Source organism: Mixophyes fleayi, chromosome 5, assembly GCF_038048845.1.
Source record: "Mixophyes fleayi isolate aMixFle1 chromosome 5, aMixFle1.hap1, whole genome shotgun sequence".
NCBI classification, from domain to species: Eukaryota; Metazoa; Chordata; class Amphibia; order Anura; family Limnodynastidae; genus Mixophyes; species Mixophyes fleayi.
Genome location: NC_134406.1, coordinates 26,551,380 through 26,575,440, shown reverse-complemented (window position 1 = coordinate 26,575,440; position 24,061 = coordinate 26,551,380). Strand labels below are relative to the sequence as shown.

Sequence of the window (24,061 nt, the reverse complement as noted above, 5' to 3'; positions counted from 1 at the left end):
GGGGATCACACACTCACCAGATCTCTTTATCACTACTCTGTAATCCTGTGTAATGAGAGATGAATTAAGATGAATGAAGGTGTTAATTGTGCAAAATAATAATAATGTTCGATTTTTATAATTACGACCCATATCCTAAATGTAACTTTACTATCTACCAGAAAGTGGAGTGTATATAGTATTTACCTTTTCTGCAGCTCCAGACACCTTCAGTGAGTCCACCTATCTGAGTCCTCTATCTACAGCCGCACCCCAACACCTCTGAAGATTGTGGGACTGATACTTCTATCTGAGACTGTCTACCTGCTGCTCATTTACAGCTGTTCAGTTGAGATGACTGAGGCAGAGCAGAAAGTACCTAAGTGAGAATGGACACCATCCTGTGAGCCAGAGAGAAAAGGCTCATGGGAAGAATAAATTTTTTAAAAAAATCATTCTATAGAGGATCTCACAGAAGATAATTGCAACAAATAATTAGAGATGTTCACTGACCTCCATGTTTTTCTTTTGGATCTGTATTAACTTCGTGTTTTGGTTTTGGCAAAACCGTCCTTGCGTGTTTTGGTTTTTGATCAGTATTATTTAGAAAAATTGCTAACATATGCTAAAATCATATAATTTTGCTTTTTTTTGTTCCGTCATTATTATTAACCTCAATAACATTAATTTCCAGTCAATTTTGACTACCTCACAGGTCACAATATTATTTTCATATACTTTCGGCCAAAGAATGCAACAAACTGGCTGGATGCTAAGCGACAGAGCAACGACACAAACACACGGCAGTTCATAGCACATCTAGCAAACATTGCCACACAGCAGTGGCAGAAAAGAAAAGTGGAGCAAGATGGAATTGTCTTTGGGACCTCATATCCACCCATATGTTAAAAAGGTGAAACAAACTCACACAGAAACAGAAGGGGTGGCAGTTTAACAAACCAAGAACTTTAGCGACAAGGAGAGCCAATTTTCTGGCTGAAGTGTTTGGTTTGTTTGGGCTCCCCACAAAACAAGCTAACATTGGGCTAAAGGCAGCTAAAAAAAAAACAAAGAGAAAGAAATGGATTGTCAGAGCACTCCTATCCAAACTAAGGAAGTAAATGTATTTAAATATATTAGTATTATTCGGGGCAAATGCCTTTATTGATTATCATAAAAACTTATCTATCCAAATGATGTTATTTAACCTCATTGGTAAAATAAGAAATATTAAAAGAAAGAAAAAGATGGTATGTGAAAAGAAAACATAGTGGTGTATTTTTAAAAAGACCATGGATAGTGGAAGCCAGATAGGGAAGCAAGGATCATATATTGAATCAACTGTAATACCAATCTAATTGTCACCTTTTATTCCGCAATGTGTATAAAATATTCGGACACATGAAAACTAATATTGGTACCCCTTACAATGGGAGAGCATAAAGAGGAAAACTATATCAGGGCTTAAAACATTAAATAACTGTTGGAGATTGCTGTCAAAGCATTGTTAAACCATATTTTGGGTGCAACTGTAAACATAGATAGATCCCAAAGATCTCAAGGATGACCTCTGAGACTGCAAAAATAATAATCTGGATCTCCTTAAATAAATGTATTATATAGTGTCTGTTTAATCACATTACGACCCAATAGATATGCACTTGCTGATCCTACTTCAATCAGTATAACTTGAGGAGATTATCTTATCTAATCTCCTCTAAAACATATATCGCATATAAACACTGGTGGGAATGGATTCTTTGGGGCATATTCAATTAGCTTTCCGGTCGGCGAGATTGCGCCGGAGCAGCCGCGAAACTTAATCCACGTTACCGCAATAACTCTATGGGCTGCGAACGAAAATCTGCGTTGTTGCGGTACCATAATACCGGCAATAACGCGCACTTGACCGGAACCCTAATTGAATATGCCCCTAATAGTGATCCCAAAGATCAAGGATAGATGCTGTGACAAAACGAATAGTATAAAGCTGTATTTATTGCTCTAAAGTGCCAAAAACAGCGTCTTATTTAGAAGGTACTATCCCCACCAGATATGTAATGTTATATCTCTCCCTTGGTATCCATAGCTAATAGTAGAACGGGATATAATAATCGTGCATGTAATCTAATCAATTACGAATGCACAAACTAGCTAAAGCGATTGCCCTGCATTCCCACACTAAATAAATGGATAGCGCTATTGTAATAAGTCTAAAGTACTAACCACATAAAAAGTGGTAAGAGAGCGCTCGCGGCACCGCCGCTCATTGGCTCCACTTCCGGGTATGACGTCAATTACCCATAACCCCCTTATCCTTTAAAGTGATGAAGTTGTCTAGAGAGGTTCCTCTCTTTTGGTTCTGTCTTTCTGCTCTTATTTTGGTGGTCCCGAAGTGACAAATTTTTGGGGTTCCTCTGCAATAAAGTGATTGCTTATTGGGTATTGGTGAACTTGTTCCGTGATTAAGTCCTGAAGTACTTTGTCCTATTGAAGAAGCAGATGAGAGATGAGTCACAGAATGTGGTTGGTGTTTTGCCCCCCAAAAGAGATGGAAGTGATGATATTTATTTTTCTATGTTAAAAGAGCAGTTGAGGATCAGGAAGATGTGCTGTGCACATTTGGTGGATAATGAGACTATTTAAACCAGTGGAAAAAATAAAATGTTGATGGTACCAGTAATAGGGCACAATCTATAATGGTAAGGTATGTGTGACTAGGTAGTGTGGGGGGCAGTTATAGTACAGGTCACATGCGGTGAGCTTGTTGTCTGTAGGCTGAGCTAAGTCACTGTGTAGGGAATCTGCAGCCAAGTGGCTGTGCTCAGCAGAGCTCCTGAAGTAATCTGGAGGGTAGGACATAGGTGACAAAACGCTGCTGGTTGTGGGTGTCTTCAAAATCCAACACGTTTCTTCCTGGTTGTAGACTTCTTCAAGTATATAGTATAATTGACTGTGCAGTAGTAATGGCGGTGTGTAAATAGCTTGAAGGAGGGGGAGGCGGAGGTAGGTGTGTGTGGGAGGGGTAGAGGGCAGGGATCCAGACACTCTGTACTGAATGGAGGGGGGAGGAGTTGCAGGAGGGGCTCCTGATGATATGGATGTCCGTTTATGGTGAAGGGAAGGATCTAAGGGACTCCACAGGTGACTATGGTAAGGGCAAGTGCTTGGCTGCAGTTGTGAACAGCAGATTCAGACCTGCTCAATTCTGATAGCATGTAGGAAAGACTATCATTTATAACCTGTGTAATAAAGTGTATTAGGGTATATGAGGTGTGATAGCCCTGTGGACAAGTGGAGTAGAAATGTCTCCTTATATTGCTAGGATTAGGACGACAGTTCTGGACATAATGGTTCACAACTTAGAGATCATACTTTCAAAGTGCTTATCATCATCATCGATTTGTAAGGTGCCACAGATTCCGTAGCACTGGACACTCATCTTACAGATATGACAAACATGACTACAGTAAGTATTATGACAGATACAGATAATCGTGACATGAATAAAATTTAGCATAATAATCTATGGATGGTCTTGAGCCAGAATTAAATGGGACACCTGGATTATAGGACCCTGCCTGTGATAACTGCATGAAGACTGAGACCGCAACGTTGTGGGTCACATATGTTGTACATGTATAGTAAAGAGTATAATGCTAACAAATGGTGTCTGTTTCCTTGACTGCAGGAAGGACTCCGGGTGTTCCTACCCTGTGTATTAAACGTTTGTAATGAATTTGCTCATTTTCGATTTAGTGTAAAAGGTAGACCATACTTGCCAACTGGAGACTCTCACATTTCGCGAGAGTGTCCCAGACTCCCGGGAGAGTGTGGCAATCTCCCTGATCTGAATTCGGTTCAAACGCTGCGATTCACCCAGAATCGCTGCATTTGGCCCCGCCCCACTGTAAAATGATGCGTTTTGCATCATTACGGGTCCAAAATGACGCGATTTTCGAAGCCCCGCCCCCTGCACGTCCACTTTCCCCCGGCAGCTACCAGAAGCCAATTCGAAAATGTTGGCAAGTATGAGGTAGACTGGGAACGTGAACGTAATATGGGCAGTAGACTCTATGCTGTTCCTACCATGTATTGGTGTCTGCCCTGTGACAATTACAAATGGGTGGAACAAAGCAGAGTGGAATGGTGCAAGGTGGACTATGGATGTGTTTATGAATGTGGATCTCATGATAGGTGGTGGGTAAGCCTAGTATTTGGTCTGAGGAATATCCAGTGGGGGCTTTGCAGCGGAACACAGTCAGAGTGTAACAAGTGGGATACTGGCTATACCTGCAGGGACTGATGGTGTGCTTAAATGTAGGGTGGGCAGGGAGGTGCTGGTATCTTGGGGGAACAGAAGCTAAACTGTGATATGTATAAGGGGTAGAAGGGGGTGGGTCAATGGCTGAGATAAAAGTTTGAAGGAGTCTGAAATGTACATCGCAGGAACATGCTCTTGGCATTATGTAGCAGTTGTTGCGAGAGATCACGTCGCATGTATGAAGTCCTGATCGCCCGGAGGCGCCTCACAAACATGGTGTAACTCTATGGAGGTAATTCCCGCTGTCTGATATATTATTATAGAAAGCCGTTACCTCCACCCTGTACAAGGCCCGGATGCAGCTCTTCAGGTTCTAAGATGGCGCCTGATAAAGCATGTGGCCACGCCCCCTGTTCAGCGTCACTGGTTATATGTCTCTAACACTAATACGGTGTCTGGGAGACTACGGGACCTCACACAACTCCCCTCACCCATTATCTCTACTGACCTTCCCCTTCAAGTGGAAATTGGCGACGGGGGCTAATATATTTAAAACTGTGTATTGTCCTCAATGCCGGAGAGCGGCGGCCATTTTCCCTTAGCCTCCCAGACACAATATGGGTGTTACAGATAAAAAACAGTGACGCTACAGTGGAGGGAGATTGGCTCATCCCTGTGATCAACTTTTGTTTTGTTTTTTCTTCGTAATAAGTGAAGGCTAAAGAAAGATCCTAAACATGGTTTCAGATAAGCACGTTTAAGTATGTTTTTGGTATGCAGTTAACCTTTATTTCACAATTTAAATTTATTTGTGGTTACTACACTGTTTGTCCCCTGTCCTCTCTTTGTGATTTATGCTAGATATTGCACACACAGGCAGGGACATAACAAAGGAGGCAGCCATATAGCATTTATTTGTACTACCAGATAGTCACTTGTCACGCTTGGATGCTCGTATCAGAAAGCACCATAATCCTTTTTTTCTGGGACAAATGTCATTTTTGAGTGTCTGTTCAAGACAATCCCTGTCTCCAATGCATGTTGTTGATTAGTTTGATATCAATCTCAATCTGCAAGTGTAATAAACGATTAAATCACTAGGTCAGACATTCCCAGCTATGAATATCATATAGGGTGGTGTAGTGTAAAATGGTTGGATCTATAGGTGGTGTGGAGTTGATGGTGTTTGTCACTCAAAAGATTAACAAGTATGTGACAAACACCAGCAACTCCACACCACCTATAGATCCCACCATGTTATGCTACACCACCCTATATGATATCCATAGGTGGGAATGTCTGACCTAGACATTTCAGCTTCTAAAGTACCAAATGAGTGTGAGAACTTTTTCACTCAAAGGATTAACAAGTATGTGACAAACTTGTCATACTTATTTGGTAGTTTGTGTTCCCTTTCTTAGTTTAGTTGAGTGTTCACAGAGTGGATTGTTTTCGATGTTCCTTCAGAGTGGAGTGGTTTAGTGATACTTGAACATTGCCACTTTGATCTTTTTCTCAAGATCCAAAACAACAGGGCAAACTACTTCAGGCGTTTTCCACAGAACCCATTACCCAACAAGAGGAATATCTCCAAGCAACCACTTCACTCCGAAGCAACACTAAAAATTAGCTACTGCAGGATCACCCCACCGAACTAAGAACAGAAACACAAAGAACCACACGAGAGTAACATCGCCCATCAATTTCATCACTCTAAAGCAGAGGTTTCCAAACTTTTGCAGTCCGCGGCACCCTTAGATTTTCCAAATTTTTTCAAGGCACCCCTCCAAAATAATTATTGAGCAGTCCTGTTTTAGAAGTAGTTGGGTCAAAAAATTGTAATAAGTATTTAGGTTAGGACAGAAATACTTATTTAGTTGTATGCAAAAATGCCCCCTCTGCATCCAGACACTCTGCCCTCAGGCACTCTGCCCCCTCTGCATCCAGACACACTGTCCCCTCTGCAACCAGACACACTGCCCCCTCTGCCACGCTGTCCCCCCTCCTCTGCTCTGTCACGCTGTCCCCCCTCCTCTTCCCTCTCTCACAATGTCCCCCTCCTCTGCCCTCTCACACGCTGTGTCCCCCTCCACTGCCCCGCTGTGCCCCTCCTCTGCCCCGCTGTGCTCCATCTCTGCTCTCTGTCCCCCTCCTCTGCCCCGCTGTCCCCATCCTCTGCTCTCTGTCCCCATCCTCTGCCCTGCTGTCACCATCCTCTGCCCTGCTGTCACCATACTCTGCTCTCTGTTCCCCTCCTCTTCTCTCTATCCCCCTTCTCTGCCCTGCTGTCCCCATCCTCTGCCCCCCTCCTCTGCCCTGCTGTCACCATCCTCTGCTCTCTGTCCCCCTCCTCTGCCCCGCTGTCCCCATCCTCTGCTCTCTGTCCCCCTCCTCTGCCCCGCTGTCCCCATCCTCTGCTCTCTGCCCCCCTCCTCTGCCCTGCTGTCACCATCCTCTGCTCTCTGTCCCCCTCCTCTGCTCTCTGTCCCCATCCTCTGCCTCGCTGTCCCCCTCCTCTGATCTCTGTCCCCCTCCTCTGCCCTGCTGTCACCATCCTCTGCTCTGTCCCCCTCCTCTGCCACCCTCCTCTACTCTGTCCCCATCCTCTGCTCTCTGTTCCCATCCTCTGCCCTGCTGTCCCCATCCTCTGCCCCGCTGTACCCATCCTCTGCTCTCTGTCCCCCTCCTCTGCGCTGTCACCCTCCTCTGCTCTCTGTCCCCATCCTCTGCCCCGCTGTCCCCCTCCTATGCTCTGTCCCCATCCTCTGCCCTGCTGTCCCCCTCCTCTGCTCTCTGGCCCCATCCTCTGCTCTCTGTCCCCCTCCTCTGCCCCACTGTCCCCCTCCTCTGCTCTCTGTCCCTCTCCTCTGCTTGCTGTCCCCCTCCTCTGCCCCGCTGTCCCCATCCTCTGCTTTCTGTCCCCCTCTTCTGCTCTCTGTCCCCATCCTCTGCCCCGCTGTCCTCCTCCTCTTCCCTCTGTCCTCCTCCTCTTGCCCCGCTGTCCAGAGCGTCTGCTTATATACAGTAAGTGATACAGTGAAAACAATACAGATGATTTGGCATGTTTCCATAGGTTCAGGAAGGTCCAGTGTAATGCAGATCATTGGCCAGTTCAAACGATGCCATCCAAGGGTGGGGGGGTCAGCTCTCCAGAAGATGCATACTAATATTCTCGCTAAGAACTAGTTCAAACTGGTCTATTTACATTACACAGACAATACCATTTCAGATTATTTATTCCCCATAATTCATATCTAGCATACCCAAGGTGCGATCCTTTAGGCGATTGAACCGTCTGCGGATAAATAGGGAATTAGAATGATAACAGACATGATATGTTTCCTGTGACCTGAACCTTAGATCTCACTAACGTACATAACGTTATAATATTTCACCATAAACTCCTACATTTCATTACAAATACTATGTGTTGCAACTAATTTTAATATGAGCTAATTACATGTGTATGCATTCATGTAAATGCGTGTTGTGGTTAGTTATGCTTCTCCTTGCCGTATCGTGCTATTCGCATAACTTCAGACATAGACAATCGGATTGTTAGATATTAATTTGAAATGACCATATCCAATTAGCTGACTTTGTCACTACTTTGTTATATGCTAACACTTGCTGCTTGCATTAGCTGGGATGCATCCACACCAGACAGAGAAGGCAGCAGCCCGCTGTTATGTATACAGGCTAAACAGACGTGTTGGCCACAGGGCTAATTAGCATGAGTTTACCTGTCTCTAGACTCTATTGCTAACTTGGTAATTCCCAAAGAAAAGTTACAACCCCAAACAAGACATTTCCATATAAAACACATCCCAATGCAGCACGATAAGTGCAATTGCAATTATATATATTGGTGCCTGCACCACTAATTGAAATACATTTCTACAATAAATTATTTCTACATAATCCAGCCACAAATAAGTTATTTAAAAGTGATCCAGCCACAAGAGGGGAGAGCTCGGGTCGGGGGGCGCACAGGAGGCCGCATCGCACGTCACGTGATGCGGCCGTCTGTGTGCTGGACACGGCCTCATCGCGTGTTTTGCGATGCGGGCGCGGATAATGTGGTAAAAATTTGACCTCCGAGGGGTTAGGGCCGGCCCAAACGGGTCAGACTGAGCGGTCCGGGGGACCGATGCCCCCCGGCCCAGCCCGCCCCTGCCTCGGCCCCATCGAACACCTTTGGGATGAACTAAAACGGAGATTGCGAGCCAGCCCTTCTCGTCCAACATCAGTGCCTGACCTCATAAATGCTCTAAAGAATGAATGGGCACTGTCACATGCCAATCCCATAAATAAGTGCCGGCGTTGTTACCTCCTTCCTGTAAGCAAACTCACCTGTTTCCAGAATCGCTATTCACCGATCAGCTGGTTCAACTCCACTACTACTTCCACGCTGGGCCTGCCGCTGTAACAAGCAAACTCACCTGCTGCTAGAATCGCTATCCACGGATCAGCCAGCTCAACTTCATCGCTGCATCTACGCTGGGACTGCCATTGTACAAGTAACTCACTTGTTATTGGAATCACCAATTACGGATCAGCTAAGTTCTCCTTCCTTATTATGTGCATATTGAACTGCCGCTGTAACCAGTAACTCACCTGTAGTTACAATTAACATGTATAGATCAGATAAAGTTCTATTCCACGTCTGCCCTGTTTGAACTTCAGGTGTATCAGTGATTTCTCTGCTATTACCCAGAGTTACCAATTGCAAGCCAGCTAGTTTCATCTATCATTGCCATGTGCTTTCTTTTTCCGGAAGTTCTAACCTGCAGAGCAGAATTACACCATTGGAGACAAGGAATTACTGGCAATGAAGTTAGCATTATCTGAATGGCGTTATCTTTTGGAAGGAGTGCAACATGTAGTGACAATTTTTACAGATCATAAGAATCTGTTGTACTTACAAACTGCACAATGTCTTACTCCTCGGCAAGCTCGGTGGTCACTCTTTTTCTCCTGTTTTAATCTTCATGTTACCTTTAAACCAGGTCATTTGAATAAAAGAGCAGATGCGCTCTCTCGAGCCTTTGATTGTAATTCTGACCCGGATCCATCTTCGGCCCATCTCATCCTGGATCCTAAATGTCTTTTGGCTACCACTACTTCTCATTCTCCTCAGGGGAATTCCTTTGTTCCTAAGACACTGCGAAAGAAATTATTTCGCTAGCATCATGCCTCTAAATTCTCTGGTCATGCAGGATTCCATAAGACCTATGAATTAATATCACGTTCTTTTTGGTGGCCTTCTCTTCGTACAGATGTTAAAGATTTCGTTGCCTCTTGTAATGTTTGTGCTCAGCACAAGTCTCCTCGTCTGGCTCCCATGGGTCCTCTGTTACCTCTACTCATACCATCTAAACCCTAGACGCATATCAGCATGGACTTCATAACTGACCTTCCTACTAGCAAGAATCATAATACCATCTGGGTCGTGGTAGACCGTTTTTCCAAAATGGCTCATTTCATACCGCTTGTGGGACTGCCTTCTTCATCCATCTTGGCACAACATTTCATTCAAGAAATATTTCGGCTTCATGGATGTCCACAAGAAATTGTTTCCGATAGAGGAATACAATTTACCTCTAAATTCTGGTGGGCATTGTGCAAGGCCTTGGGAGTTCAACTCAATTTGTCATCTGCCTACCATCGGCAATCCAACAGCCAAACGGAGAGGGTGTACCAAGAACTGGAGACTTTTATTTGTATGTTTTCCTCTGCTAACCAAGATAATTGGATGGATCTTCTGCCATGGGCGGAATTTGCTCACGACAATTTACTTCATGAATCCACTTCCTCTACTCCATTCTGTATTGTCTACAGCTTACATCCCCTTCTTCACAGGTTCTCAGTCCTCCCACCCACCCATTTTCCTGCTGCAGTAGAACTTTTACAAAAATTTTCATTTACATGGGCCCAGGTTACATCTCAGCTCAGGAAAACTTCTGTCCGTTATAAAGCAGCAGCAGATTAGAAACGTCGGGCAGTACCTGCTCTAAGAGTGGTCGATAAAGTGTGGCTATCTACCAGGAATATTCGTCTCAAAGTTCCTTCAATGAAGTTCGCTCCTCAATTTATTGGTCCATATAAAATTCTAAAAGTCATCAACCCATTTTCCTTTAAATTGAAGCTTCCATCTTCACTTCGCATTTCAAACTTTTTCCATATATCTCTTCTGAAACCATTGATTATTAATCGGTTCTCATCCACTCCATCTTCCTCTACAACACAGGAATTTTCTCAACAAGAAGACATTGAGATTACTCAGATTTTGGATTCCAAAGTAGTGAAATATTTAGTGGATTGGAGGGGTTTCGTCCTGAGGAGCGTTCCTGGATCAATGCCCCTGCGTTGTTACGGAAGTTCCATGCTAAATTTTCACGCAAGATCACCGCTAAGTGTCCGGTGGCCACTTCTAAAAGGAGGGGTACTGTCACACGCCGGTCCCATAGATAAGTGCCGGCGTTGTTACCTCCTTCCTAGAAGTGCTGATCCAGGCTACTACTTCGTCTCAAGGCTCCTATGTAGTGGGTTCTGCGCATGTGCTGCCTGTTGCCCTTATTTGTTCCCATTGGTGCATAAGATTATGGAGCGCTATTTAAACCTCCCATGGTCCCTCTGTTGATTGCCTGTTCTTTGAGTTACATACTCTTCTTATGGGATTAGGCTCCTGTTGGTTTATCCCCTCCGTTGTACCTTGCTTCATTTGTTTGGATTGGCCAGCTCTATTCCGTTACTACTTCCACGCTGGGACTGCTGCTTTAACAAGCAAACTCACCTGTTACCTGAATCACTATTCATCGAGCAGCCGGTTCAACTCCACTACTACTTCCACGCTGGGACTGCCGCTGTAACAAGCAAACTCACCTGTTACCTGAAACACTATTCATCGATCCACCAGCTCAGTTCCACTACTGTTTCCACGCTGGGCCTGCCGCTGTAACAAGCAAACTCACCTGCTGCTAGAATCGCTATCCACGGATCAGCCAGCTCAACTTCATCGCTGCATCTACGCTGGTACTGCCGTTGTACAAGTAACTCACTTGTTATTGGAATCACCATTTACGGATCAGCTAAGTTCTCCTTCCTTATGTGCATATTGAACTGTTGCTGTAACCAGTAACTCACCTGTAGTTACAATTATCATGTATAGATCAGCTAAAGTTCTATTCCACGTCTGCCCTGTTTGAACTTCAGGTGTATCAGTGATTTCTCTGCTATTACCCTGAGTTACCAATTGCAAGCCAGCTAGTTTCATCTATCATTTTCAGTGACTATTTGAGCTGCTGCTGTATCATGATTCTCCTGCCATCACTCTGAGTTACTTATTGCAAGTCAGCTAGTCTTATCATCTTTATTAACTATTTGAACTATTGCTGTATCAGTGATTCTCCTGTTGTTACCCTGAGTTACTAAATTGCAAACCAGCTAGTTCTATCATCTCCATTGAACTATTTGAACTGTTGCTGTATCAATGATGCTCCTGTTGTTACCCTGGGTTACCAAATATAAACCAGTTATTTCTAAACCATTCTCATTGATTGTTTGAACTGTTGCTGTATCAGTCGATACCTTGAATTATCAAAATCTGTAGTTTCAAGCTCCACCACTTCTCTGTCACTCATTTGGGAGACTGCGACCTGCGGGATAGGGGCAGCAAAACCCATACCTCCTTGCGGGGGTCACTGGTGAAAACCCTCTACCCGTTAGACTTCGCGCTCCTGAATGAGTACCATTCATTGACAGAGAACAGGGATCCACTAAATATTCTACAGATTCGTGACAGGCACAAATTCCAACAGAGACACTCCAGCATCTTGTGGAAAGTCTTCCAAAAAGAGTGGAAGGTGTTATCACTGCAAAAGGGGGACCATCTCCATATTAAAGTATATGTACTTGAATACTTCATTACAGTTCCTGTTGGTGTAATGGTCAAGGGTCCGAATACTTTTATCACATTGGTGAAATGTGAGGAATTTAACGCTTGTAACTGTAAATCCGATTGTGAAAAATTAGTTACCAGAACTTCTCTGGTGGCTGTATTATCTTCTGCTGTACGATAAACAGAGGTCTAATATATATATATGGAGGCAATTTATTGGTTATCGTCCTGTCACGAGCCGCGGCTCACTTCCTGTGCCCTCTGGCCGTCACCTTGACAACCGGGACGTCATTTCCGCCTGGGACCCGACCGTTGCCAAGGCAACGGTTGGATGCTAGATTCCCCCGGCACCGCGTCCTGGCAAGTTAGGGAAGCCAGGCGCGTGCGCGTAGCTCTCACCCACCTGTGGGCTAATTTATGTATTCATGTAGTGTAGTGGCAGGGGCTGTGTGTAATTCAGAGCTAGGCTCTGATTGGCTGGCTATAGTATTTAGGGCAGTGAGGTCTGAAGCCTCACTGCCGGTTATAGCTTCTGTTTCCAGTCTGCTGACCTGCTCTGCTCCTTGCTCCTGTCCCTTGGATATTCTGTTGGATTGCCCGTCTATGACTTCTTGCCTGGATTTGTACCCTGCCTATGTTTCTTGTGACCCCGACCTCTGGTGTGTTTACCGACTTTCCTGTTTGCTCGTGACCCTTGACCTCGGCTTGTTTATTGGATCTGCTGTCTGCTGCCTGACCGTGACCCATGCCCAGGGCTGCCAAGAGGAATTCAGGGCCCCGGTACAACAAATTCATGGGGCCCTAGTCAAGCATGGGTGTGGTCAAGCATTTGGGAGCGTGGTGAATGCGCCATTGGGGCGTGGCTAACATCAAAATCACTAGGCTCTCAATTCGCCGGAGCGTCATCCAGGCACTCCTGACTTTCAGGACATCTAGCACCGCAGTGTAGTATAGAATGAATGCAGTGTGTACACAAAGAGTTCAGTCTTGGCCTGCACCTTACATTGGGCACAACACTCACCAAAAATTGGTATTGTCCCTACTAGAATAACAACATTTCACACACTGTGCTGCTCTCTCCTACCTGTTCTTCTCACTTTCTCCACCTGTGGCTGCTGGTTTCTTTAGTTACGGCTTGTCTGGTTCCTGGAATGTTGAAGGACCTATTTGGGGGGAAAAATGGAAACATTTAGAAAATTACAGCCAGCCCCGGCGTTAAATCAATAGCACCCACGATTAATGATTAGGCCTTCCTCCAGCCCCAACATTAAAATAATAGTATTCACATTTAATAAATAAACCTATTCCCTTCCTGCAAACAGCAATACCTATTTTCCGCAACCATCACTGCCATTGAATAACTCATAGTCACATTTTATAAATAGACCTCATTCTCCCCAAACTCACCCCCATATTCAATATCCCCCAAACCACCCCATCTTAAATTAATAGTCCCCACTATTAAATTGCCTCACCATCACCCTACAAACAAAATAGCGCCCATTAATTAGCCACCACCTACCTCACACACACTACATTGCAACAAGCCCCCTGTGCCATTACACACACATTACTGTGCCCCTTCATCACAACTACACTGCGCCCTCCATGCTGCTTTCCCTTTTTTTTTTAATCTGTGCTTCTCTCCCTTTTTTTTTAATCTGTGCTTCTCTCCCTTTTTTTAATCTGTGCTTCTCTCCCCTTTTTTATTTAATCTGTGCTTCTCTCCCCTTTTTTATTTAATCTGTGCTTCTCTCCCCTTTTTTTTTAATCTGTGCTTCTCTCCCTTTTTTTTTAATCTGTGCTTCTCTCCCTTTTTTTATTTAATCTGTGCTTCTCTCCCCTTTTTTTTTAATCTGTGCTTCTCTCTCCTTTTTTTTAAATCTGTGCTTCTCTCTCCTTTTTTTTTAAATCTGTGCTTCTCTCCCTTTTTTTTTTAATCTGTTCTTCTCTCCCTTTTTTTTAATCTGTGCTTCTCTCCCCTTTTTTATTTAATGTGTTTCTCTCCTTTTTTTTTCATCTGTGCTTCTCTCCCTTTTTTTAACTCTGTGCTTCTCTCCCTATTTTTTTTTTAATCTCAGCCTCTCTCCCCCGTTTTTTTACTCCCTCTTCTTAATAGCACTGTCCCTTTCTGTTTTCCTCCCCTTGCCTCTCCGTTTCTTTACTTACCTTTTGTCAGCTTCTTTTTTTTTTTTCTTCTCTTCTGTCTTCTCTTCTTTCTTCTGGCTTGGTCTTGTCTGGCGCTCCTTACTGACTGACGGGCGTGACTTGATGACGTCACACCCGACAGTCAGTGTGAATGGAGCAGAGAGGAGAGGAGGGACAAGGAGTAGCGACCACGCGAGTATGATTTCTTTTTTTTTGTTCCAGCTCCCTCCACCAACGAGCTTGATGGACCGACGGACTGACCCTGCACCCCCTTCCCCCCCCAACCTGTGGAAAAAAACTATTAAATAAAAAAAAAAAAAAACAAGATAAAAAAAAAAGAAAAATTAAAAAATTAGAAGCAAGGCTCCTGGCAAGGTAAAATGTACCCGCCCCCCCCCCCCCCCTCTTGGCAGCCCTGGCGCTATCACATGACCCTGCAGGCGGGGAATTCAAAACTGCACTATAAAAATCCTGCTCTGACGCCTGGGCAGCGTCAGAGCAACTTCTTCCTGTTCCTGACTAGCGATTCCTGTGATCTCCAGTGTACCTTGCTGACCTTCCAGATTCTGCTCCAGTGTACCAGACCCGGCTTGCTGACCACATCTAAATGTCTGCTTCAGTGTACTAGACCCAGGCTTGATTGACGTTACCTCTTTGCTCCAGTGTACCAGACCCAGGCTTGATTGACTACGTTACCTCTCTGCTCCAGTGTACCAGACCCCGGCTTGCTGACCACATCTAAATCTCTGCTCCAGTGTACCAGACCCAGGCTTGCTGATCACGTCTATATCTCCACTCCGGTGTACCAGACCAAGGCTTGTTGTACCACGCATATATATATATCCAGTGTACCAGACCTCGGCTATCCTGACCACGGAGTGGTTCCTATTTGCCTTCCAGTTCCAGTGAGACCGCAAGCTATCTCCCGCATCCTTACCTCTAGAGGCAGACCAGTGGACCTGCGTTCCTCCACAGCAAAGCCCACCCCGCCTTTGCGGTGGTTCTTGGGGGTTCGTTAGACACATGCCCATCCCTATCACATCACCCCTTCTTCTTACCTTTTTCTCCACAGCACAGAAACGGGAAGATATCAGCAACTCCAGCATTGTGTGTCATGTGACCGCTGCAGTCACATGACCTGGTGCTGTAACAAGGACGTCTGAAGTTTTCTTAGCAGCTATCGATCACACAGAGGAAGCTGAAGTGAGAGGAAGGGACGGTGTCCAGGTGCTCAGCTCTGTGCACTACACTGAATGCAGCTGAAAGTCAGCGGACACTGTCTGCATCAGCTGCACCTCTATGTCTAGGGACTTCCTGCATGTTGCATTCACTGTGCTATAGGTCGGTGAGCACTGACTGCATCTGCCCAACACATTTCATCTCAGACTTCCTGCATGTTAAAGTGGACAGAGCTGTGGCGGGACATAGGGTGATCTGGACATGCAGAATTAATGTGCATCTCTGTGACCCCTGCTTCACAGTGTCTCCCCAGCGTAGCTAACACTAAACTCTCTTGGGACAAGCGTAAACTATACACCCCCAGCACACTGCACAACTCCTGTATTTGTTATATTGCCCCGTGGAAATATGCAGGCTCATTCTAAAATCATTGTGCAAACAATGGTGGGGTCATCAGGAGCAGCAAATCAAAATGTAAAAAGAGAAGGGAGAAACCATTCTGGCCTTACAGTAAAAATAAACTCGGTTATCATAGTAAGAAATGTACATATACATGCGCAACTATTGCACACAGAAAGGGGCCGTCAGGATATGAAGTATATGATAAGATATGAAGTACAGAGCACTTTTAAATCTCCCGCCCCCAGCTCAGTGCAGTAAATAAATTAACTGACTTTACTGAGGGGCGAGAAGTTTAAACGGACTCTGTTACACAGCTGCTCTGGCACCGCTCGGAGGGATTACACTATGAATTGAGAGCGGTGCCAGGTCAAATACTAGTAAATTGTGCCTCCCCTTAGCCCCAAAAAACTAACCAGCCCCCCTCTGAATAGAAAATATGGTTCTTTCCTTCAGCTCAGAGATGAAAATCTCTTAGCGAGATTGGTCAGCCATATTTGTACTCACAAGCGAAGACAGTCTGAGTACACCCAGCACACACCTCTACCTGACATGTGCAACATTATGAAATTCTGTGAAATCCCCTATCTTTATAATGGGGCATATTTTACAAAATTGTTAAAAAAACTGCAAGTTTCAACTTTAGATTATTCCTAATTTGTCATTTTTGTATTCTTTTTTTCTGAAAATTGGCTTGCGGCGCCTACGGACGGTTCTCCATTTGCATGCCAAATTTCAGCTTAATAGCTTTAATACTTTTAAAATGTAGCCCCTCAAATACCATGCCCCCCTCTCACAGATTTAACATGGCGGAATGACGTTTATTAGATTCAACTGTTAGTCAGTGTGCAAACTAAAGTACACTATATACGAGATATTTGAAAACATAGACCAGCAATGTACTTCAACTTGCATAGACACACTGGCCATTGAAAGACACTTCAACTTTCCTAATGTCTGAGGTGTTACATATATATCAATGTCACATGAATTAAAGCAGAATTGTCACCAACACATAGTGTGAGGAGGCATTCTTTAGTGTGCAGCCAAACAACTCATGAAATACCTCAGTGATGTAATTCCTAGTGAATTAATTGGCTGTATCCTCATGGATACAGCCAATCAATTCAGTACAGCCAAACTGTCTCTATGTTTCTGTAACTCTTGGAAGAACCATCCCATGTTTAGTACTTTGCAACTGTAGTAAAAGGTATCAAATCACCACACACCACTGTGAGATATATGTGTGTCTGTGACATAACCCACAGCTGAGTGCCATAGTGATTTAAACTGTTAAAGGTGCTCATTGAATTTGTTCTATTGAATGCTTTTAATGTTTAAATTGTCCTCTTGGCCATGCATGATGTGTTTGCTTTGGTGCATGTAGTCTTGTATCTTTCTTAATGTGTACATTGCCAGAGTCTCCATCTAAGACAGATCTCTGCTGAAACCACATAGGGCCAACAACTCTTTGATATATGCCCCATCATATAGCAAATATGGGAATCTCCCCAGGAAATCCTACTCGATACATAAATATAACGGGTCTGAAGCATCTAAATGTTTTTTAACCAGACAGCTTATAATTTCGAGTCCCATGACATCTTAACACTATTTATTATGTCCAAAATTTGAATGAAAGCAGTCAAGATGTCAATTAAAGAAATGTTCTTTACCTCCTGAATCAAGTGCAAAGAGAAGGTGAGAGAGGATCTCATTATGGTACCATACATCCAGCTGCTGAAAGGACATGAGGAATCGATCTACAGCAACATGTTTATCAGGAAAACCAAGCCATGGAATTGCTTCATCCACTGCAAAAAAATTACCAACTGGAAAAATACAGTCACACAAAGCATATAATTGTACAAAATTAAGTCCATTAATTGAGATAGCACATATAGTGGTAGATTCATTTCCCCGTGTTGCTCTTTAGAACAATGCGGCAGACGCACTATTACCGTTATTACGGTAATGCTGTGCATTATTATCATTACTACGGTAATTTCTCAGCAAATTTTTGCTGGCGGGTCCCTGAGCACACTGCATGTATGTGTTTGAATTTTTTTTTATTACATATGTATTAATATATAAATGTACTTTCTCATATTAATTGCGCCTAGAAGGTGCATAATGCATCATATATAAAATATAGGCTGTGGCCTGACCTCTGCCACCTCTAAACATACATACCATTCAAACCCTTTTGTAGTGAAGATAAAGGCCCTGCATCTACTTGCTAAAACGGGAAGGCCCTAGTGCTTATTTCCTCACTAACCTCTCAACCTCATTTAAACATCTCACCCTGCAAATCAGAATATTGCATGCTGGCGCAATACAAAGTGCATGAGCTTACCAAAACCACAATCAGCATGTAAAGGCCAGATCTGCTTAGCCTCTATCATAATATGGAGCAAAGTTTTGCACTCCTGCAACTTAATTCACTAAGCCATGGGTATACAGTATAAAATGGGAGCATTTGTAGAAAAATAACTGCAAGGCATCAAAAACATTGGAACCAAATTCTTGAATCTTTGTAATTGATCCCTAGTAATATTGTAACAGACCACAAAAATAATTATATCAACCATCGAGTTGGGTACCTTATCATGATGGTGGAAACGACGACATTGAATAACCCGACATGATGAGACAGAAGGTGTCATTCACGACAATGTGGTAATAGTGACAGCTTGAAAAAGAGACGTCAAACAGTTCCAACGAATGAAGATTCCAGCAGCCTATATTGACGTCAGTTTCAAAGGCCCCCAATATGATTCGTGCTGTTAAGCTGCAAATTTAAGGAGGCGACGTCTCTACAATGTTCTTTACAAAGCCTAGAACATTGTACAGCTGACAGCTCCTTAAATTTGCAGCTTAACAGCACTAATTTAATCAGAATTTGTGAAGTGGACAAATGGAAGACAGCTTTTAACACTCATGACTGGCACTACGAGTATTATGTCTTGCCATTCGGACTAAGTAATGCTCCTGCAGTATTTCAGCATTATGGCAATCAAATTTTTTGTGTATCTTCTCCAACAATCTGGAATCACATCATGCCCACGTCAAAGATGTTTTTTCACGACTCGGTACCAACTGGCTCTTTTACAAATTGGAGAAATGCAGCTTTGAAGTACCATTCATCTCCTTCTTAGGTTGCATTATATCTGAAGCTAATATACAGATGGACCCGGAGAAGCTCAAAGCAAATCTCAACTCTAACCTTCAAACCACTTTTAAGGCGGTCTAATGCTTTTTTGGGGTTGCAAACTTTTACATAAAATGAATTTGAAATTTCTCCACTCATGTGGTTCCCATCACAGCCCTTACCAGAAAGGGATCTGATCCTTCCAATTGGTCTGAAGAGGATAAAGCAGTAGTCTATTGCATCAAGCAACCTTTCACTTTTGCCCTAGTTCTTCGCCAGCCTGATATGTCCCAACCCTTTATCCTGGAAGTGGATGCCATTGCAGTAGGTGTAGGTGCTGTTTTATCCCAGCATTTCAAAGATGGAAGCCTTCATCCCTGTGGCTATTTTACTTGCAAATTTCTGCTGGTAGAAAAAAGTACTCTATAGGAGATCAGAAATAATTAGCCATTAAGTTGGCTTTGGAGGAATGAAGACATTTGATGGAAGGTGCCAAATATCCCATCTCTGTCACCACAGATCATAAAAACCTTCCGTATCTAAAGTCAGCATAGTGTCTCAATCCAAGACAAGCTAGATGAGCCTTTATCTTTTCCAGGTAACCGACCAGCCAGGATCCCAGAATTGTAAGGCCAATGCCCTTTCTCGCTCTATGGTCCAAGATAAGGATCTTTCCTCACTAAAATAAGTCCTATCATCAATCCTGTGTCCTTTTCTACAACCAAAATTGTTTATACCCCACCTCCAGGGAAAATTTTCATAGCTCCAGCACTTTGCAAGAAATTGCTTCAATGGGCTCCTTTCCCGATTCTCTGGATATTCTGGAGTTCAAAAAAGGTTCTATTGTTGGCTGTCAGGTGAACCCTCAGCCTGTGATTTATTGTTACACCTGGCTCACAGAGTAGAGAAACATGACTCCGAGCAGGCCCAACTACTTCAGGGCATACAAGGAGTCGCCAATTTGAATCCTTTCAAACTGCAGTTGCGACATCTCAAGCGGTCGTTCCCATCTGAAAAAGTTAAAAGTCACATTTATTATTTCTCTGCTCTCGGGACAGGCCTTGGCATGGGCTTATTTCTCTGCTCTCGGGACAGGCCTTGGCATGGGCTTCTCTTTTACAGAACTCCTTGTTTATTGAAGCCTTCCGCAAGGTATTAGATGAACCTGGCCGAGTTGCTTCTGCTGCCTCAAGCATGCTGAATCTACGCCACGGCTCTCAGATGGTGGGTCAGTACGCGGTGCAATTCCGTACGCTATCCTCTGAGCTGAAGTGGAATAACGAAGCACTGGTGGCATCCTTCTGGCAAGGTCTGTCGGATCGGGTGAAGGATGAACTGGCTTTCCGCGAGCTTCCCTCAAATCTGGATGCTCTCATTTCCCTATGTAACAGAAGCAATCTATAATTCCTGGAACGCTCTCTCGATAGATCCTCTGCCAGACGTTTTTTTCCTCGTCTTGCTCCACGCTTCTCGAATCCTGTTCCTCCAGATGAACCTGTCACTCACCGGACTGTGAGTGCTTCTTCCCGGACTATTAGGAACCGTGGACGTCCTCTATCCTGAGGGACTGCGCATGCGCAGCCCTTTCCAAACCTTCAGTGTATGTTCCTTTAACTTAATTGGCAGATCAGGCAACCTCCCTATATTAAGCACCTGTGGTCAACACCACGTTGCCTGATCTTGGAGTCTCATTCCCCATGAGTCTCTGAAGGTGTTCCTGTGTTTCCTTGTTCATTCAGCCCTGCTGATTCCTGTGGTTTCCAAACCACTTCTACCTCTGTGGTTTCCAAACCACTTCTGCTACTGTGGTTCCCATACCACTTCTACCATCTACTATATCATCGTGACTGTGAGCTGATTCCTATCCGCTGCCTCCGTGCACTACAGTCTTCTAATCACTTCAACTCTACCATGTATCATTGGGACTGTTAGCTGATGCCTATCCGCTGCCTCCGTGCATTACAGGCTTCAACCACATCCACTCACCTGTTCATGATTGTGACTGCCAGCTGATTCCTATCCGCTGCCTCCGTGCACTACAGGCTTCAACCTGCAACTCGTCTGTGTTTCATCATCGTGACTGCTAGCTGATTCCTACCCGCTGCCTCCGTGCACTACAGTCTTCAACCTGCAACCCGTCTGTGTTTCATCGTGACTGTTTAGCTGATTCCTATCCGCTGCCTCTGTGCGCTTCAGTCTTCAGTCCTTGTCTACTCTACCGTGTTTCCTTGAGTCTGCTGCCACTATTGCTACCCGCTACTCTCCGTGATCATCTGTTCCAGTTCAACTCTGCTCCGGTGTTCCATCGTTACTGCACCTGCTGGTTGCTATTGGTTACCTCCGTGTTCCCGCAGAGACCCACTGCTGTTACTTCTCAGCGCTACTCATCCATCTACTGCTGATCCGCTCTCCACGCCTTCCTGTGTTCCCTGCTGGTCTACCTACCTGTGCGCTGCACCTGCTAGACCCCTGCTTCACCCATCCAGGGACTTGTATCCTGCTGGCCTCCTGCCCTTCAGGTATCTCTGCACTCCTGTCTGACTGCCTTCTCCTGAACCACGGTATGCATACTTCCCATTGACTGTGCTGTGTATTGCATACCTTGCTGGACTGTGTTGGTTCTCCTCTGGAGTGTACTATCCGCTGAGTCTATTGCCATCATTGACTGTGTTGGTTCTCCTCTGGAGTGTACTATCTGCTGACTCTACTGCCATCATTGACTGTGTTATCTCATGCCGGATTTCTTCAAGAGACTTTCTATATTGGCAGTGTTGTTCAGTCATTTATACATTTATATTGTGCATATTACTGTGGATCAAAGTCAAGGTGCCCGTGTATATATTGTGTTGCAGTCTCTCCCCGTGCACCTCCTCACATATATATTCAGTAGTACAACTTGCTACCGCAGACCACTGACTCCTGTTTACAGTTTCACCTGTTCCAGTATCCTCTCACATAGCAGTGGTACAACTTGCTAACGCAGACCACTGACTCCCCGGATACCTCCACTTGGATTCCATTCCTTCACTCAGACAGCGGTACAACTTGCTATCCGCAGACCGCTGACTCTCATCACCTCCTCGTTTCTGTTGGACATTCCTCCTCACTATAGCAGTGGTACAACTTGCTACCGCAGACCACTGACTACCTTCACGTGTCCTTTGTCCATACAGTTCCTCGTGTATTACTACCTCCATATTGCCAGTGCTGCTAGTCATAGACTTTCCTGAGCATCTCATCATCTGCTATTTCCTGTTCCGTGATCACCCTGCTACCAGAGTACCATATTACCACCTATACTGCTCTGGTAAGCCTATCACCTGGTGATCCCTGGGTAAAGACTCCTAGTGCCCGTGACAGTAAGATCAGGCCATGACAGACCCAGATACGGAACCTACTGCTAAAGAGATGCTGCAGCATCTGGTCAGCCGTGTGGAGCAACAGGATGCTCGCCAACAGCTGTTACTTCAATGTTACCAATCGTTAACCTCCCAAGGAACATCTGGACAGACTGTTACAGCTAGTATTGAAGCTCCTGTGCTTTCCTCCGTTTCCCCAGTGCCATCCCAGGTGTCTACAGCTCCTACGCTTCACCTGCCTACTCCGTCAAAATATGACGGGGACCCCAAAACTTGTAGAGGTTTCCTTAACCAATGTTCAGTCCATTTTGAACTCCAACCTCAAAATTTTTCTACCCATCGTTCCAGAGTGGCCTATCTTATCTCATTGTTTTCTGGACAAGCCCTGGCTTGGGCCTCCCCTCTGTGGGAAAGAAACGATCCAATTCTACAAGATAGTGCCAAATTCATTTCCACGTTCCGAAGTGTGTTCGATGAACCAGGTCGTGTGACCTCCGCTGCTTCCAGCATTCTTCGTTTGCGACAAGGCTCCCATACAGTAGGACAGTATGTCATTCAATTTAGGATCTTAGCCTCTGAACTTCAGTGGAACACTGAAGCATTAGTTGCCGCCTTCTGGCAGGGGCTCTCCGATAAAATTAAAGATGCACTGACTACCCAAGAGCTTCCTTCGTCACTAGAAGATTTGATCTCTCTTTGCCATCGTGTAGACATGAGATTTCGTGAAAGAGAATCTGAGAAAACAACTTCTGCTAAAGCACCTCTTCGTTTAAACCCTCAATTTCGTCCAGTTTCACCTTCTGTGATTCCCATGGAGATAGGACGTTCCAAATTATCTTTAGAAGAGAGGAAACGAAGAGTAAAGAATAGACTCTGTATCTATTGTGCTGATTCCACACATATGCTCAGTTCTTGCCCTAAGAAATCGGGAAATGCCAGGCCCTAACTAGTTCTGGAGAGGTGAAGTTAGGGTCCCTGGAGTCCTCTCCATTGTCTATGAAATCTAAAGTCTGCGCTTTCGATGTTACGATTTCCTTTGCTACCAAATCCTTTGAGTCACAGGCATTGATTGATTCCGGAGCAGCAGGAAATTTCATTTCTAAATCACTAGTGAATCAATGGTCCCTACCAGTGATCACTTTAAAAACACCCATTACTGTGACGGCTATAGATGGATCACGTCTCATCAATGGTCTCATCACCCAGAGTACGTCTCCAGTAACCCTTCAGATTGGTGTACTACACCATGAAGAAATTTCGTTTTTAATTCTTCCTGTTACGACAAGTCCGATTGTCTTAGGCCTTCCATGGCTTCAATGTCACTCTCCCCAGATTGACTGGCGCACCCCTCAAGTTACGTCTTGGGGGCCTGAATGTCACCATCGTTGTCTCTCTCAAGTTATTCCTCTTAAAGTACAGCAATCTTCCATCTCATCGTCCTCCCCGGGACTCCCTCCTCAGTATGCTTCATTTGCCGATGTGTTTGATAAAGCTCAGTCTGAACGTCTTCCTCCTCATCGTTCTTGGGATTGTCCGATCGACCTTCTACCTGGCAAGACTCCTCCCAGGGGTCGGGTCTATCCTCTCTCGTTACCTGAAACTCAAGCCACATCTGAGTACATACAGGAGAATCTCCAGCGTGGGTTCATTCGACCTTCCACCTCTCCCGCTGGAGCTGGGTT

At 44.6% G+C, this 24,061-nt stretch overlaps 1 long non-coding RNA gene across 1 annotated transcript; it reads right to left on the bottom strand.

Moving 5' to 3' along the window:
• Nucleotides 1-78: 78 nt before the first annotated feature.
• Nucleotides 79-4,751, bottom strand: LOC142158180 (uncharacterized). The gene is made up of 2 exons (XR_012692735.1): nucleotides 4,578-4,751; nucleotides 79-358 (listed from the first exon to the last, which is right to left on the bottom strand). It is a non-coding gene; the product is annotated as an uncharacterized LOC142158180 (long non-coding RNA).
• Nucleotides 4,752-24,061: the final 19,310 nt, after the last annotated feature.